Below are 17,593 nucleotides of genomic sequence, written 5' to 3'. Positions count from 1 at the left end.
TATAATGGTAGACTACAAATTTGGCAACAACTGGAGTCACCAGCTGGTCTGAATTCTCTCTCAGTGAAATACTTGTTTGATCGTTTATAGAATCTTAAAATGAAAGAAATTGGACAAGTTTGCTAATACGAGTAATAGTAATGTTTTGAAACATGTCTTCCAAATAGTTATTTAACTTGTCACCTAGTCACTGTTTATCTAAACACAAATTCGAGAGGCTGACTCTTAACTGTTCAAAAATTCTGGGGATTCAAATTGACATTTTTAACCTTGACCTCTCTTTTGAACTCCAGAATTCAATATTCCACAGTCAAGGAATCCTCTCCACTTAATACATTCCAAACTGAACACTCGTTTTCATTCATCTATACCTGTTCCTACTCCACAGTTTCCTTCTCAATTTATATTTTGAAGTCATTCTGTCAGCTTAGATTTTTAAAATGGAGTATTTTGTCCATTTAAAGGAATTGCATATATTTGGATTTAAGTCTGTACCATATTGTTTTCTATTGTATTTAATCTACCTGTTTTAGACTTCTTCTCATTTTTGCTTTTTCTTTTTGATTAATCAAATATTTTTCATCATTTGGTATTCTCCTTTAGTAACTTCTTAGCTATTCATTCTTTAGCTATCCCTTTAGCAAATATCCTGTGATTTACAATATGCATCTTTGGTTTATTACTATCTATTGCATATTGCTCTATCTTCATAAATGGTGATTCCATTATTATAGCTACAGAGGCCCAAATTTGGGGGTTATTCTTGATTATTTTCATTCCCTCATCTATAAATGCAACCCATCAAGAAAAGCCTTTGGCTCAAATTCATGAAATACAGATGCTCCTTGACTTACAGTGGGGTTATGTCTTGATATCCATCTTAAGTTGAAAATATTGTAAGTCAACAATGTACCTAGTATACCTAAACTATCATAGCTTAGCCTAACCTACCTTAAAAGTGCTCAGAACACTTACATTAGCCTATAGTTGGGAAAAATCATCTGGCAGTAGAGATGGTCCATGACTTATAATGGTTTTTCAACATTATGGTGGTACAAAAGCAATAGGCATTCAACAGAAACTGAACTTTAAATTTTGAATTTTGATCTTTTTCAAGACTAGCAAAATTCAGTACAATACTCTGTCATGATGCTGGGCAGCAACAGGGAGCCACAGCTCCTAGCCATGTGGCCACTAGGGTAAATAACAGATACTCTAAAGTGCACTGTGTTGCCTGATGGTTTTGCCCAACTATAGGCTAATATAAGTGTTCTGAGCACATTTAAGGTAGGCTAGGCTAAGCTGTGATGCTCGGTAGGTTAGGTTTATCAAATGCATTTTCAACTTATGATATTTTCAACTTAGGATGGGTTTATTGGGATGTAACCCCATTGTAAGTTGAGAAGCATCTCTACATTATAGAGTATCAGTTGTTTCCCCTGGTGATCACATGGCTTACTGGGAACTGTGGGTTTGCAAGAGAGTGTAGTACTGCATTCTCTAGCCTGGGAGAAGATCAAAATTCAAAAATACTGTTTCTACTGAATGTGTATCACTTTTACACCATCGTAAAGTTTGCAAATTGTAAGTCAAACAATGGTAAGTCGGGAAACACCTTCATTTTAAATTTAACCACTTCAAACCATCTCCACTCCTAGCCCTCTAAACTATGACCAGCTTTCACCGAGCCTATTCAAACAGCTTCCTCACCAGTCCTTCTTCCCCCTTGCTTCCCTAGAATCTGTGTTTCCACTTAAATGTCAGAGGGATCCTTTCAAACATAGCCAGATAATATCAGTACTATGCTCAAAGCCCTACAGAGGCTGGCCATCACTTATCCTTGGAGACCCGATCTCTCCAAGGATAAGTTAGATTCCCAATTCTCTCTGCAGTCTCACCTCCTGGCACTCTCTCAGTCACTCACTGCTCTATAGCATCACTGGTCCCTTGTTATTCCTCAAACACACTCAGGGAAGTTTCCTGCTTCAGGGGCTTTGAGTGGCTGCTCTCCTGCCAGGAATATCTTCCACAGTTATCTGCTTGATTTGTTCTATCACTTCCATCAGGTCTGTGCTTAACGGTCACTGCCTCAAAAAGGGGTTCCTAACCACCTTTTCCAAATCAACATACCCTCACTCTTTATCTTTTTGTTCTATTTTCTTTACAAAAACAAAACAAACAAAAAAAAACCTGACATAATTTGTCTGCTTGTTACCATCTTTCTATTTTCTTTAAATGCAAACATCATGGATACAGAGAGAAGTTTTTATTTTCCCTCTTGTTCCCTCCCCACTGACTAGAAAAATGCTTAAATAGACCTCAAAAGAGGTTAAATGGATATTTATGAAATTTAAACATTAATAAATGATTTCTAATTGTTAGAAAGTTTCACCCCTCCCCTGTATTCTTGTTTCTCCCTTTTACAGTTTCTCAAAAGAACTCCATACACTGGATTATCCACATCTAAGTCTTAACTAGAATGCACCTTCCTTAGGGGGTGCAGCTTACTCCATGCATAGGTAACTAGTCCCTACACACAGTGCTGATACCCGGCAGGGGCTTCCCCTCACAGCATCCCTGCTGAACTGCCATCTCTCCTCTCCATCACGATTAGCCCGACCAACTGAAAGATGCTTGCTCTGGGATCTTGCCCATTATTTCTTCCAAGAATTGCTAACTACCTAACTTGTTTTTAAATGCTTTCCACACATATTAAAAACTGTTGCCACCAATGGTGGAGTGTGGCTCAGAGTAAAGTGATGCATTATATCATTTTCCCCTAGAAGTCACATATTTCTCTCAGTATCTTTTTCTTTACCAGATACAGCAGAGGTGTCCAACAGAAATATGATACAAGCCACAAATGTAGGCCAAATAAGTCATTTTAAATTTTCTAGTAGTCACATTTTTAAAATGTAAAAGAAACATGAAATTATGAGAGCACATTTAATTAAAAAAATTTTATCTAAAATATTATGAGTTCAACATGTAACCAAAATGATGATACAAAGTCTTGTATAAATTATGGGGGTTGTAGCAGTCTGGCCATATCATGAATAGCTTAGAGTGATCAGCTGAAGAAGCAGTCAGTCCCACCTTGAATGTTAAAAAGCTGGGATTCTCAAGGAGGGGGTGGCAGAATGAGAGAACCAGGGGTGGGAGTCAGGATCATCTCAGAGAACTTTTTAAAAGAGCATGTAGAGATAAAAAGCATGTGTGATTTGAAAAAAAAAAAATCCAAAACAATTTATAAGTCACCCTCATTTCCTTCCTAATTTGAGATCCAGAGTGGAAAAGAGAATTCTTCCAATGGGAATGGATAATTAATAAAAATTCTTCCACTTCCAACACTCAAAGACTACATAATATAGAAGCTTGGCATCCTCCCAGCTCTTTCGTAAATCATCCCACATTATGCAACACTTATTTTTCCAAATAGAGGTAAAAGATTACATCCTTAAGGTCCATTTTATCTAAATACATCCCTTTTGGCCCAGTGTGTAGAACGTATCTAGATTAATGATTGAGGGCATCTAACTATGAAATGAATCACTATTACCTTTCCTTTTTCTACTCCCTCTCTCTCTCTGTTGGCTTTTCTCTAGTACAGGATTTTTCACAGGACAACAGCTTTTGATTTGGACTTTTAACCTCTTTGGATTGAAGTAGAGAGAGGGCATATTAGAACAAAATTTATGGAGAAATTCAAAATTAAATATCAAAGTGCAGGCATGAATATGTGGGACAATTTTGATTTGTATTTGCTTTCCCACACCATTTTGTATCCCATGGTAGAGGTTGTCATGAGTAGGGAAGTATTCCAGTTAGTGGACCAATGGCCTGTGAATTCATATATTGGCAACATCTTAATTCTGTTCTGTGACTTAATCTCTCTAAGATTTACATTGTAAAAACAGTAATCTAGATATTTCAGGGTTGCTTGCTATCTAAAGATGTAAAAAACAAAAGTACACAAATGAATGGTTTCAAAATGCTTTTGAAAAATAATGTAAACATCACCAAAAGGTTTTGTTTTTAATTGTCAGATGCTTTCTTTCTCATTTTCAGATGATGACAAACACAATGGCAGACACTCAATATTTCTGAGAGTTTTTTAATATGCAAACTTTTTGATTTGAAGATTAAGAGTTTGATAGCACACAATAGCCTCTGTGGCTTGAAAATGCCTTAATTATTTTAAATACAAATGTAAAATTCAGACACCTAGTGTTACTTAAATGCACCCAGGTTTTTGTGGTTTAATAATAACATCTGTTTTGGTTTTTCAACCACAAAAGTGCGTTTAATCTGTTCTTCCTTTAGTTGAACTTTTCACATCTGCTTCGGCTCGGTTCCCATAAGCTAAAGACCAGATCTTTTCCAAAAGTAGGAAGTCTACCTGTACGACTGTTGTTCTAGCTCAAAAGATCTGTTTTTAATACCAGCTGAAGATTTCAAAAGAATAACAAAAATAAACTCCTTACCCATAATGCACTTCTTATGCTTTTTGGCTTACATATCAGTGCGGTCATTTTATGAATGCAATACTGCCTGGACATTTTAAATTAAAACAGTGAATTGTCAGATCACACACGCCCAGGTAGTCCCTGATCTCTTAAGTTTTTTAATCATGGAAAAAGAGTGTATTCTATTAAGTTAATTTTTCATGAAAAAGTTATACCAAGGATGGACAGTGGCTTAAAAACCTCAGTGGTTTTTTTTGGACACACACTTAGTGCTTATCTGAATCCCATGGGTCCTGAAAAGTAGGCCGGAAAATGTTGCAAGGACAACATTACTTCACAGATTTTCCACAATTGTTTGCTGCCTCCGAGGCTTCAGCTCTTATAACCAATCCTAAGAGACCTATCTAAAATCAGAGACTCTGAAACCAAATCCTAATAAGCGTCTTTGAAAACCAACCAAGGTGCTGAGATTAAACACATTTTTCTTTACGTATGAATTTTGGTAGAGAAAATTATTGAATAAATGAGTGCCTGGGTTAGATATGTGATAATTGTTTTTCTCAAGTGGAAAGATTGACTCTCTTTATCAGCATTTACAAGAGATTGAACAAAGCTGAATATTCGGTCTTTATTTGGACAAGATTTAATTGATATCGAGTTAGTCTAATTATTTTATTTTAGAAAGTTATTTTGAATATGTGAGATGCACATAATTATATATTTTTCCTGATGTATGATTATGTAATTATACATGGTCCTGTTTACAGGACAGAGCAACACAGCATGCTGCAATTAGTAGGTGTTCAACTCATGTTTGGTGAATGAGGCCTAATGAGGCAATATAATGGAGAGAGCCCGGTACACTACCTTTGTCGATGCAAACAAGATGATTCTGTGATTTGAATAATTTCCCAATGTCTTACGTAAATAGGAGTTGTCAGCGGGGGTGATTCAACTTAATTCAAAAAATATTTACTGATTGCATGACATGTGCAAGTCACTACAATAAGCAGAGTAACAAATACAGGGATAAGCATGAGTTTTACAAGGTTAAAGTAGCAAATTATGAAAAATGCCTTAAGAAAAATAGCAAAACACTGTTATGGTGGAAATAGCATTTGAGACAGGCCTTGAAAGAAAAGTCATCAAAATTTTGAGAGTGTTGAATACGAGAGTTTTGAACGAAAGGTGAGAAAGAAAGTGATCTGGTAAGACAGCAAAAGATTTCAGGTCTAGAGAACATAATTAGGAAAAGTAGAGAATGACAAGCAGTTTCATTTGTCTCATAGACAAGGATAAAGATAGAACAGTAGCCTGGTGGTATGCTATGGAACACTTTAAATGCTCTGCCAAGGAGCAGGCACATCATATAGTAGACAATGAGAGCCTGAATTTTCAAATTAGGTTTGCTTAATGGTATTCAAATATTTACCACAAATTTCAATCATTTTGCCAGCAAAGACAGATCTAAAGAAGTACATTTTTTTTCCAAACTTGGTCAAAATCATTTGGTATTGCTCTTAAATTTATTTTTCATTTAAAAGATAAGTCGTGGAGGGGGATGTCTGTCAAATTTTCTGAACCTTACATTCATTGCTGGGCTTGAAGATAAAGCATAATAGGTCCTTTTACAGTTCACGCAGAAGAAACAGTCTCTGGAAGAGAGAAGGAAAACCTTAAAAATATGAGTAGAAAAGCCATTTGTGGAACTTCTTGCACCCAAATACTCAAAATTAAGTGCTATCAAGATCTATTTGACTATTGGCAATTCTAAGAAGAAGGCTCCCTATATAAACCATTAGTTAAATGACAGTTAATGAGATTTTTATTTAATGACAAGGAGGAAGAAGAATATGACACAAAATAAGACAAAGACTTTTCCTGTGTGATTTTGGATCTAAGCACTTATTTATAACTATTGTAAATATAACTAATATTTTGGTCACTTTGTTGAGAGAGTCATAAAATCAACTCTATAAATATTAATTGAGAAAAGCTCCACGATGAAATTTTTCAATGAACATAACAGTGATGGGATGTTGAGAAATGTGGAATTTTGTTTTGTTTTGTTTTCATCATGATGCTATACAGACAGATTAGGAATGTACATAGCTAGGTGTGTCTATCTGTGTGTTATAGACACATACACACATAAAGGAAATATAATTTTAATATTTCTGCCAGTCTGAGATTAAATAAAGTGATATGGGTCACACCCTCGGTGGTTCTTTATTTATCTTTTATTGGCACATGACAATGTGGATGGAATATGGAACAGAAAGGAGAAAAAGATTTAGTATGCTCCAAATGTCCCAAACCAATTTGTTATTATTATCCCTATATCTTCTTCACTCCAACCTGACCTGCTTCCAATATTATCTCCCATCTACTGAAGAATATAAAGCAATGCTCATGACTTCCGGCCCTATATCCAACCCAACATAATGCCTTACACCTTTACTCATGAAGTATTTTTCAATCTCAATTCTATCACCAATTCTACCACCCTAATCTAAGCCACCACTGTGCCACATGTAGAGGCCCATGATAGTTCTAGTTCTAGTTTCACCCCCCCACCCCAACCCTTCTCCAATTCATTTTCCATGCAGCGGGCAGATGGCTATGATCTTGTCACCACCCACTACCTATCTCTCTATCCCTTGCTATTGCTCTTAGGATGTTTCTCACTGTTGTACCTATTCCATTTAGCTATGAATGGAATAAAATTTATTTTAATTGCTGTGCTCAGATGGGAAGAAAGACTGATAAACAAATAATGAGATAAATGAGGGAACTGGAAATATTCAGAGATTGGTCATTTTGCTCTTATGCCCTGAAGCAATGAAATTTCACATTAAATAAATTTTTTTAAAAAAGGCAGTTTCTTCTCCAGGGCAACATTATCTTTGTTTTTTTATAGAGTTCCCATGATTACTCATTGGTTTGGTATTCTGGAGTTTGTGGACTTTATTCAGAATATGAGAAACCTAATTCTTTAGAAGTCAAAAGCAAGTATTGAAAAGTTAATTCATAAAGAAAAGAGTTTTCCACATATTTTCACAGGCTTCCTTAAAAATCTTCCCCATTTTGCTCGTCACAGTACTTCCAGAAGGGATCGTGTTATTATGCAAGATTTCAAGTAGTGCTGCTATTGAGGAGGCTACCTGGACTCAATTTTTAACTTTATATTTCAGAATTCCACCATGTGTTTTTCCTTCTCATAAAGGATCAAAACCACATCATGATAGAACAATCTGTGAGAATCATAGGCTTTTAACAAGGAAGAATCGGATTAAAAAACACTTTATGCCTTATTAAAGAAATCCTTATGTTCCTCAAAAGCACTTTTTAGCATCTTATTAGTGGCATTTGATCTGACTGACATATTGACCAGTAATTGGAGCAGAAGATGGATCTATTCCACTTAGATCACAAAGGGAATATAAATTTGTGGCTGTAAATTCAAGAGGGACAACTTCCAAATAATTTCTTTAGAATAACTCCCTATAAAACAGCCTTCTAAGTTGTTCTAGATACATCGTCAGATTCTTTAATAAATCACTGGCCAATAGGTGAACCTTATTGTTTTTATTTGGATTTGGAAATAAACCAAAATAGGATTGATCTGAAAGTGAAAGTGACTTTAAATGCCCACCCTCTACTCATAGCAATAGAAAAATCTATATTGGTAGCTAAAACATTATTGGATAATATTTTGTTGTTGTTCAGCTTGTGTTTTTTCTTTTTCTTTTTTTTGTTATCTCACCACTCACACATTAACTTTCATTGGTTTCAGTATCATATTCTCATTGAGTAACTGCTTCTCAAGTTGGAATGAAATAGTTATTTCATCATTTTCTAAAATTTCTTAAAAAGCCAAATAGCTCTAACTTTAAAACAATGATAAATGTTTCACTATTTCACAATTATGTGAAACAACAAGCTATAAACCAACGAAGCATCTACAGAACATACTCAAATATTTCGTTTGTAACTATACTAAAAAACTCTCATTATCTAGATCACTACCAATATTAATTACTGACTTGCATTTTGTGGTTTTGTTTTTATTGTTTAAAGAATAAGGGGAAAAGGCCGGGTGCGGTGGCTCATGCCTGTAATCCCAGCACTTTGGGAGGGCGAGGTGGGCAGATCACAAGGTCAGGAGATCAAGACCATCCTGGCTAACACAGTGAAACCCCGTCTCTACAAAAAATACAAAAAATTAGCCAGGCGTGGCGGCGTGCGCCTGTAGTCCCAGCTACTCGGGAGGCTGAGGCAGGAGGATGGCGTGAACCTGGGAGGCGGAGGTTGCAGTGAGCCGAGATCGCACCACTGCACTCCAGCCTGGGTGACAGAGCAAGACTCTGTCTCCAAAAACAAAAAGAAAACCAAAGAATAAGGGAAAGAATTAGTTGCAGGTATGTAAGAGAAAATACACATGTCTACATGCATTTTGAAAATCTTTATTCCTAAGGCTTATTCCATTCAAGAAGATTTACAGTTTAAACCATGGATGTTGTATGAATACTTTGAAGGATGCAACTTAATTTTCTGAAAATGTAGCCACACAAAAGTGACTTCTTTATGGCATTTAGGGATTTATCACCTAAACATATAAGCTCATACATTTCCAGCGTATTGATCTTTATTTTGCAAATGTTTCAGCAGCATTTACTATCATTGAAATAGTGGCAACATGTTCTACTTAAGATCAAACAATCTCCCAAAATCTGGCAAGATTTAACAGAAATTTAAACCAATACTTTTCCAAGGAAAACTCTAACCATCTGCAACTGTTATTATTAACACTATTCTTTTCTCTTTTTTCTTCCTATATTATTTACACTTCCTGTTGCTCTCAAAGCTTTCAACTTATCATTAGCAATTAATTATAAACAAATGGTTGAAGAGCATGTTTGTATGTATGGTTTTTTTTCCCTGAGCCGAACAAATACAGTATCTTGTTTTGATCACATGAATTTCCTGTCCACACACAGGTCTACCTGAGCTTTGCTAAGAAAAATCTGTGGCAGAAGACAAAAATGATTGCTTTCAGAAAGGGGGAAATATCACCTAGATAATGCTCTTGGTGTCCTTGTATTAGTTAGACAGATCTTTCTGAAAAAGTAAAGAGTGAAACTTGTTAATCAGGGAGGGCTATTTTACATTAATAGTTTGTTAGTGTTTTTTAAGCTAGGAAACTCAAACTTCAATACGTTTGCACATAAAGAAAAACTGAAACTCAGAAAATAACCTGTTGTTTTATGTTACCTTTTCCTAAGCACATAAGCCCTGCTACACTGAAGGAAGCTGTCTTATATCAAATTATGACCTCTTTGTTTAGTCCTTGTCACACCCATCAGAATAGATTATCCAATGCCACCTACTTGTATCTCTGCCAGAGCAACTACACAGTTATTTGCTCAGTTTTGCAGTAGGGATGCCTCTTTGATGTTGTTCAGCCACCATTTCCTTTCCATTCACTTTTATCTCTGTCCTGGCACTCATTCCTGCGCATCCTCCTCTCCAGATGGTCTCCATCTCCCCTTTAGAAGTACCCAAAATACTCCAGCTTCCTCCTCTTGATCTTTTCCCATCAACAGCCACGTTATCCCTCAGGATTTTTTTTTTTTTTTTTTTTTTTTTTGAGACGGAGTCTCATTCCATCGCCCAGGCTGGAGTGCAGTGACATGATCTCGGCTCACTGCAACCTCCACCTTCCGGGTTCAAACAATTCTCCTGCCTCAGCCTCCTGAGTAGCTGGGATTACAGGTGTATGCCACCATGCCCGGCAATTTTTTTGTATTTTTAGTACAGACAGGGTTTCACCATGTTGGTCAGGCTGGTTTCGCACTCCTGACCTCGTAATCTGCCCGCCTCAGCCTCCCAAAGTGCTGGGATTACAAGCATGAGCCACTGCGCCCAGCCATCCCTCAGGATTTTAATACCAATCTATTTCTATTTTATTTTCTTCACAGATTGTTTTTATAGGAAGAAAGGGCCACAAGGTAAGATCACAAAATCCTCAGCAAACATTGTGGCATTAATAATCATACTTCTCAACTATTTGCTGGAATGCTTCTGTGGTACATTGATTACCCAACATGTACTGAATAGCTACTGTTTATCAGGAACAGTATTTGGCACTGAGGATTGAGGCAGAAATAAAAGATGTTTGATAACAGAAGATAAACGAGTTCTAAACAAGGTAGCATGGAACAGGCACTGGAAATGCAAAGAAAAAACAACGATTTGTGCTTATGGGAGTATTATTAAAAGATTCATGTAGTTGGGGCTTGCAGGATGAATAGGAGTTAATTGGGCTGATCATGGATGAAGAATACTAAAGGTAAAGGAAACAGTGTAGGGATAGAGATCTAAAACAGGATGCCTACTGACCAGAGAGTTATAAATATTGTGTAGGCTTGCAGTGATGCTTCTATGGGCAGGTGGGGGAAGTTCAATAGATAAATTTAGAAAAGTAGGTAGGGAGAGAAAAAGATCTTTCATGACCTGTTTTTTGGACTTACCTGGAAGGTAACAGGAAACATTAAAAGGTTTTAGTTAAGTAGAGAAAATACATGATCAGATCTGTAGTTTTTAATAATTTCTCCCACTGCATTGTGATAAAGAGATAAAAGGAGAAAAATTGTATACAGAAACCTGATTAAACGCCCATATAATAGTTCCAGTGAGGAGTGATCAGTCTACACTAAAGCAATATCAATAAGTTAAGAGAGGGAAAAGGGTAAATTCTAAGAGTTGAAATAGAGTAGCAGCTAGTGACTTGGTTAGGCATGTAATATGGAGACAAAAGTTTGAGAAGCTTATAGATATCTAACTTGGAAAGTTGGGGAAGAGATACTATGGGTTCTGTTTTAAATATGTTAAGACTGAAGCGCCAGTGTGGGGTCTGAGAAGAGTTGACTAGAAGACAGATACGACTTAGGAGCAATGATTTGATTACAGGTAATGATTTGGGCCTTATAAGTTACCTGATAGTTATGGAACTCAAGTGTATGAATGAGAAGCCTGGGAGAAAGCATATAGGACCAGCCTCAACTCCTTAAAACACTGAAGTCTTATGTTTAGTGGAAGATGAGGAGCCAACAAAGAATATTGAGAATGAAATGATGGAGAGCAAATTTCAAGAAGGTAGGAGGTTATAGTTGACAAGGTCAAATGCCATTAAGAAGTATTTTTGGAAAATGAATAGTGACTATTGATTAATAATTAGAAAAATATGAAAGGTAAGTGAAGCAGCACTATGAAATATTACTCTTGGATTTGAAAGGAAATAGTGAAAGAAGATGATGATTATTGTGTGTCAATTATTTATAAAGATTGAAGAAACTTTAACATATTGTTAATAGAAGTGATCAGTAGAATTTAGAGAAGGACAACAGCATATAAAATGATCAGCAGATAACATGAGTGTTATGATAGGAAAACACAGAACTATGGAAGCATTGTTAAAACTACCTTCATTCATCCTTCCATGAATACAAAAGTCAGTAATGTTTTCACTCAAATTTACTGAATAATAACTTTCAGGTTATAGTCTATCTGCACAAAAACAAAACATGAGAAACAAAATTTCATTACATATTATCTGAAACAAAGTGATTATGGAGGTATTAGAACATACAAGAAATATTGCAATTGACATCATCCTATTAGATGAAGAAATTAAAGGCCTGAAGAGGTTCCCTGGAATACCAAAGTCAATCAGAACACTGGGGGCAGAGATAGAGCACATTTGCACGACAATTGGTTTGTCATCATACTCTTTCAACATCTAAGTTTTAAGTATCAAATTCAGCTGTGAGAAAGAAATCTATTATGATTTGCATTTTTTGCAGGAACCCTGATAACAGACACAGTTTTCACTAATATGTATCTGATACGGTTTACCTCTGTGTCCCCACCCAAATCTCAGCTCTAATTGTAATCTCCATAATCCCCACATGCTGAGGGAGGAACCTAGTGCGAGGTGATTGGATCACAGTTGGAAGGGGGTGTTCCCTCATGCTGTTCTCAGGATAGTGAGTTCTCACAAGATCTGATGGTTTCCTCCTTCACGGGCTCTTTCTCACCTGCCACCCTGTAAGACATGCCTGCTTCCCCTTCCACCATGATTGTAAGTTTCCTGAGACCTCCTCAGCCATGCAGATCTGTGAGTCAATTAAACCTCTTTCCTTTATAAATTACCCAGTCTTGGGTATTTCTTTATAGCAGTGTGAAAACAGATGAATACATCATCATTTTATCCTTAACAGACACTTTTCAGAAGGCCAAGTTATAACTAAAGTTGTATTACTTAATGAGTATTAAATATGTATTGCCTATAAGAAGAAATTGTAACAATTGTATTTCCCCCCAGAAATACAGAGAAATATATTTGGAATGACATTCTCGCACTAATAATAGCACAAGGATGTTACAGGTTTGGTTTAGTTGTTGTTCTTATTATTGTTCTTGCTGTTTTTGCTGTTATTGTTTTTCCAGTGATGGGAGCAGGAGTTGAAAAAAAATCTTAAATTTAACTTTCCTTCTTAACTAAACAAAAACAAAGCTTTAGTTTTCAGCCTCAATTCACTTCAAATCTTTTAGCCTAGTCCCACTGGCACTGTCACTTCAAAATCACAGCATAATGCAGTATGCTGTTTTCCAATGTCAGTAAAACAAAAGCTTTATTGAATAAATATGTGTGAAAATGCTGCAAACAAAAACATCTCCACAGGCAGCACCTGACTGGCTCACAGCAAAGCTCTCCATTGTCATACCAGTGCTCAGCAAGTAACTTCCTAGCGTATCAGGCCAACGTTCCTTTTCAAGTTTTTTGTCCTTTTTAAAATAAGGAAATAAAGAAAATTAGGGTAAAATGTTTTCCTAGCCAAACCTGGGAGAAAACTGTACTTGTCAATTATAAGAAGATGGTAAAAGAGATTACAAAGAAATATATTTGCATGATACATCTGCTTTTACTCTGCACACTATTTTAATATAATTTTGAAGGTGATTTCACCCTTTATAAAAGCTCCAGATGCCAGTGCTATAGTTTTACTTTTAACTAAGGAACAAACACAGTTGCATCTGTTTAACTGCATTTTTATGAACACTCAGTCTCTACCTACTAGAGAATTACAAACTTATCTCCTTTGCTCCTCACCCTTGCATCTCAGCACTTTGCCACATCCTATAGCTAAAAATTACTGCAGTAATACAAAACTCAGCACCGCTGTGGTAGCAAAGTCAGAGTTAACACAACTGTGCTAAGGTCTCTGTAATTCCCTATTTTCTCTATTTTTTTCTCTGCTTATAGGGCAGCTACCCTCATAAGTGTTTAGGACATTAAAATTTGAAATCTCACTAATTATAATTAGTTTTGCTTTCCTCAACCTAAGCAGCTGTGCCAGCAGCCAAGCCACTGGTTTGCATATTTAGCCAGAGCTGCCTTGAACTGCCTCCTGCTGATGTTGCCAGCAAAACTGTCCGTAGAGTTCCATATGAGCCCGGTTTGGATTTCTGTCTTCCAGGGTCTGTGTCTCATCACTTTGCTACAACCTCATATTTTAAATTACTTGTAAAGTAGCCTCGAAATCATCTGAGACAGAAACAATCTAATAGAAATGAATACACTTTCCTCCAGCAAGTTATCTCACAAGAATTCTAAATTGCAAAAGCTAACTTTGTAAAGGTTACACTAAGAGTGCTTCATGCATGGTTATTTCCAACTCATTAAACATCTTTAGAAAAATATACAAATGCCTTCAAAGCAATGGCTTAAAAGGATCCATTCAAGCTTTTGAAGTAAGAGCAAAAGAGTGGGCTACTATAAAAAGTGAGAAAAGCTAAGTGCTATTAACTGTGATCAGGTGTTTAATCTACAACAGATAACACATTCCCAGATATAGACTTGGCTACAATTTTTATTTAGAATTCATGGAATGTATACTTGTGTTTATTCATTTACTCAGTCAGTCATTTATTATTTCGATAAGTATTTATTGAGAATCTATATTGTGCTAGTCACTAAACAGATAGCTGGAAATATAATAGGCCAAGCCCCTGCCTTCCTGGAGTTTATACTCTAGTGGGGCATGGTGGGTACACATAATTAAAATTGCATATAAAAAACAAAGATAGGTAGCAGTAAGTATGGTGAAAAAAATAAGGTGGAGTTGTGGGACTAGGAGATACAGAGAATACTATTTTAAATAGATGATCAAGGAAGACCTCTGAGAAGAAGTGGCCTTTTAGTAGAAACCCGGATAAAGAGCGAGTAGGAGTCATGCAATTATTAGGATTGAGAGCCTTATAGGAAAAGAAACAGACATACATAGTTCCTGAGCAGGATATGGGCTTGGAGTGTTTGTGAGAAAGCAAAGATGTAGGAATAGAAAGGTGTGAAAGGAAATAAGTTTGAAGCAAGGAAAAGGGTCTTGGAAAGCCATAGGAAGAACATCAAATGTTATGCTAAATTTTATGTTAAGCCCCTGGGGGATTGTGAGCAGGGAAAGGACATGATCTAATCTCACATACACACACACACACACACACATATGCACATATGCTCCCCAAACATGCCTGTGTTCCTGTTTCCAAAACACAAAGATGTTTGGCAGCCCATTCTCTCCGTGAGCATTTGTTACTGCCAATTTCTACCCTCCAGTCCTTGAAGTGCCATTTCCTCCAACAAAGACAGTGCTACAATAGAGAGGGTCAAAGGAAAGAACACTAATACAGTTCACATTTTCTAGCAGCTTCTCACATGCCCCATATGGACCTCCCCACCCCCACCAAGGAAATCCTGTTGGTTACGTAAGGCCACTATGGTATCCTCATTTTATAGAGAAGGAAATAAAGGTTAAATTTCTTTAAACAATGAATGGCTCATTAGTAAAAGGTGAAAGAGTGAAGCCTAGAACTCACATCTGCTGCCAAGTCCAAGGTGTATTCCCATATACAACACTATTTCTCAAAAGAAAATTAAATTAACTTATTGTTCCATCTCCTTCCACAGCTCACTCAGAAAGAGCTGAAATAAAATCGGGCAGAACATAGAAGAAAATAGAAAGCCCTGCACAGAAGAAGTGAACTCAATGCCAAATGAGAGTGGAAAGAGGAGAGCAGATGTATTGTATTGCTCTTCTAAAACCAGAAACTATGACATCTTAAAATATGTCTTATAGCACCTTGCAAAGTCCTCAGCAAACAACACATCATGAATACAACCAGTTGATTGGTTGAGAAAAAGAGAAAGAAAATAGGAGAAGAATTAGAAAATTTTATATCAAGGAAAAAATTTTATTCATTACCTGCATAAACTCCTTCAAGACTTCACAGAGCTAAAAGTAACATATATGATTAAATATTTTTATATGCTTCAACTTTAAATAGTTGTCATTTTTTTGTATGGACACCTCATGTGACACTATTTGGGAATTAAAAACTCTAGTTTTTTATAAGATCTACATTCAGAATCATTCTTTTAAGACTAGGTAATTGTTGCATCAGTACAAAATGTATTCAGCACCAATTATGTGCTTGATTACACTGTTGGATGCTTGGACTACAAATATAAATTAGATACTAGCCATCTAGTATCAGAAATGTGCAGTCATACTAATATCAATAGTCATGTTCAGTACTAGTCATAGAAATGTCATAGTAATGTCCAGTAATTTTGGTAGAACAGATTATTTTATATATTAATACGAGATGAGAATAGGGGAAATAACATTACTTTGAACATAAATCAATGACTTTGCTCATCTTTTCTTTTTCCCTACTCTTCCCAATTCCCCACCCCTAAAACTTTCAACTAAAGACCACTTGGACACTTTTCCTATTCTGTTCCTGCAATTCCTCCCCTCACTTTGTCACCCACCCAACTCCTCCCACTTAACCCCCACTCCAAAAGAAAAGAGGCAAACAGGAGGGAAGAATTATCTGAAGCAGGTGGATTTCTGCTTGAACAGGTTCATCATTCTCCATTTTGCAAAAAGATAAATAAAAATGCCTCAAGACAGACTCTGGTCAGAGGAGAGGAGGTTCCAAAATTTAATTGTCCTGAAATTTTCTCTTAGAGGAGTCAAGCATGGAAGGAAGTTATTGAATCCTCACTCAGTCAGGATCAAAATCCACAGCAAAGAAGTCAGCCATGCAGTGGTCTAAAAGATATTCAAGATCAAGGAAGCAGCTATACCAGTAGAGGCCAGAAAAACCAGACCAGTGGTATGCCAAGGAAGTCTCTATTAAGTTATTTTATTTAATTCTGAAAGCAGAAACACCAGCAGGATGGCAGACTAGGAAGCTCTGGGCCCTCATTCTCCTATGGAAACACTAAATAAATAACTAGAACCTGACTGAAATAATCCTATAGGAGCTCTGAAAATCAATGAAAGATCTATAACAATCAAGCAAACAACCAAGACAAAACCACATCTGAAATGGTGGGAAATTTCATGCATTTTTAGTTACCCTTGCCTCACTCAGTTTAGGGGAAGCAGGAGTCTGGTCAGTCTCCAGGTCCCTTTCATGAACTAAGGAGAACAGGGCGGGTCAAATTTTCCATTTGCTTATCTGTCTGTGGACTACCCGAGGGTCTAGTCTATGTATCACACAACCCAGAGCTCAGATAGACCAAAGTGGCTCAGACCTGAAACTAGAAAAAACTGTGGAAAGTAGTGGGCACAGCCTGTGAAAACTACAAGGGCACTAAAGACCCAAAGATGCCTGGGTGCAAGAGATTAAGCACAAGAGAATACAATAGAACAGTTAAAGCTCTAAGAAGAAGCAGAGATGAGACTGCTTGTGAAATTAAGACATTTGAAAGCATCCATGTATACTGGGAAATTGGGAAGAAAGCACTAGGACAAGCCCAAAGAAAATGCATATCAAGAAAATGCCTAAGAAGGTTTTCAGTCTTCACTCTGAGCTTATTAGTGAGGTCTTTCCTTCAACATGGAGCCAGTCTGCAAACATTGGGAGAAGTGGATGTTTTTTCAAATGCTCAAATTTCTACAAAAGACCACAAGCCATACAAAGAAACAGTAAATATTGTCCACTTGAAGGATCAAACTAAACCTTCAGAAACTGCCCCTGAAGAAACACAGGCT

General features: G+C 36.6%; 1 protein-coding gene across 12 annotated transcripts in view; it reads right to left on the bottom strand.

The window, feature by feature from the left end:
• The window catches only part of LOC109025816 (uncharacterized), a 514,558-nt gene that overhangs the window by 178,752 nt on the left and 318,213 nt on the right, over positions 1–17,593 (bottom strand). For 3 of the 12 annotated variants that reach the window (XR_010129568.1, XM_055380152.2, XM_055380157.2), the window contains one exon: positions 6,020–6,121. The exons of the other annotated variants lie outside the window; for them this stretch is intronic. The gene's annotated coding sequence lies outside the window, so the exon portion shown is untranslated. Of the gene's footprint in view, positions 1–6,019; positions 6,122–17,593 lie in introns of those variants that run through there. 12 annotated transcript variants of the gene reach the window in all.

This window comes from Gorilla gorilla, chromosome 11 (genome assembly GCF_029281585.2).
Source record: "Gorilla gorilla gorilla isolate KB3781 chromosome 11, NHGRI_mGorGor1-v2.1_pri, whole genome shotgun sequence".
In the NCBI taxonomy this organism is placed as follows: Eukaryota; Metazoa; Chordata; class Mammalia; order Primates; family Hominidae; genus Gorilla; species Gorilla gorilla.
This window is presented reverse-complemented; position numbering and strand designations above follow the sequence as displayed.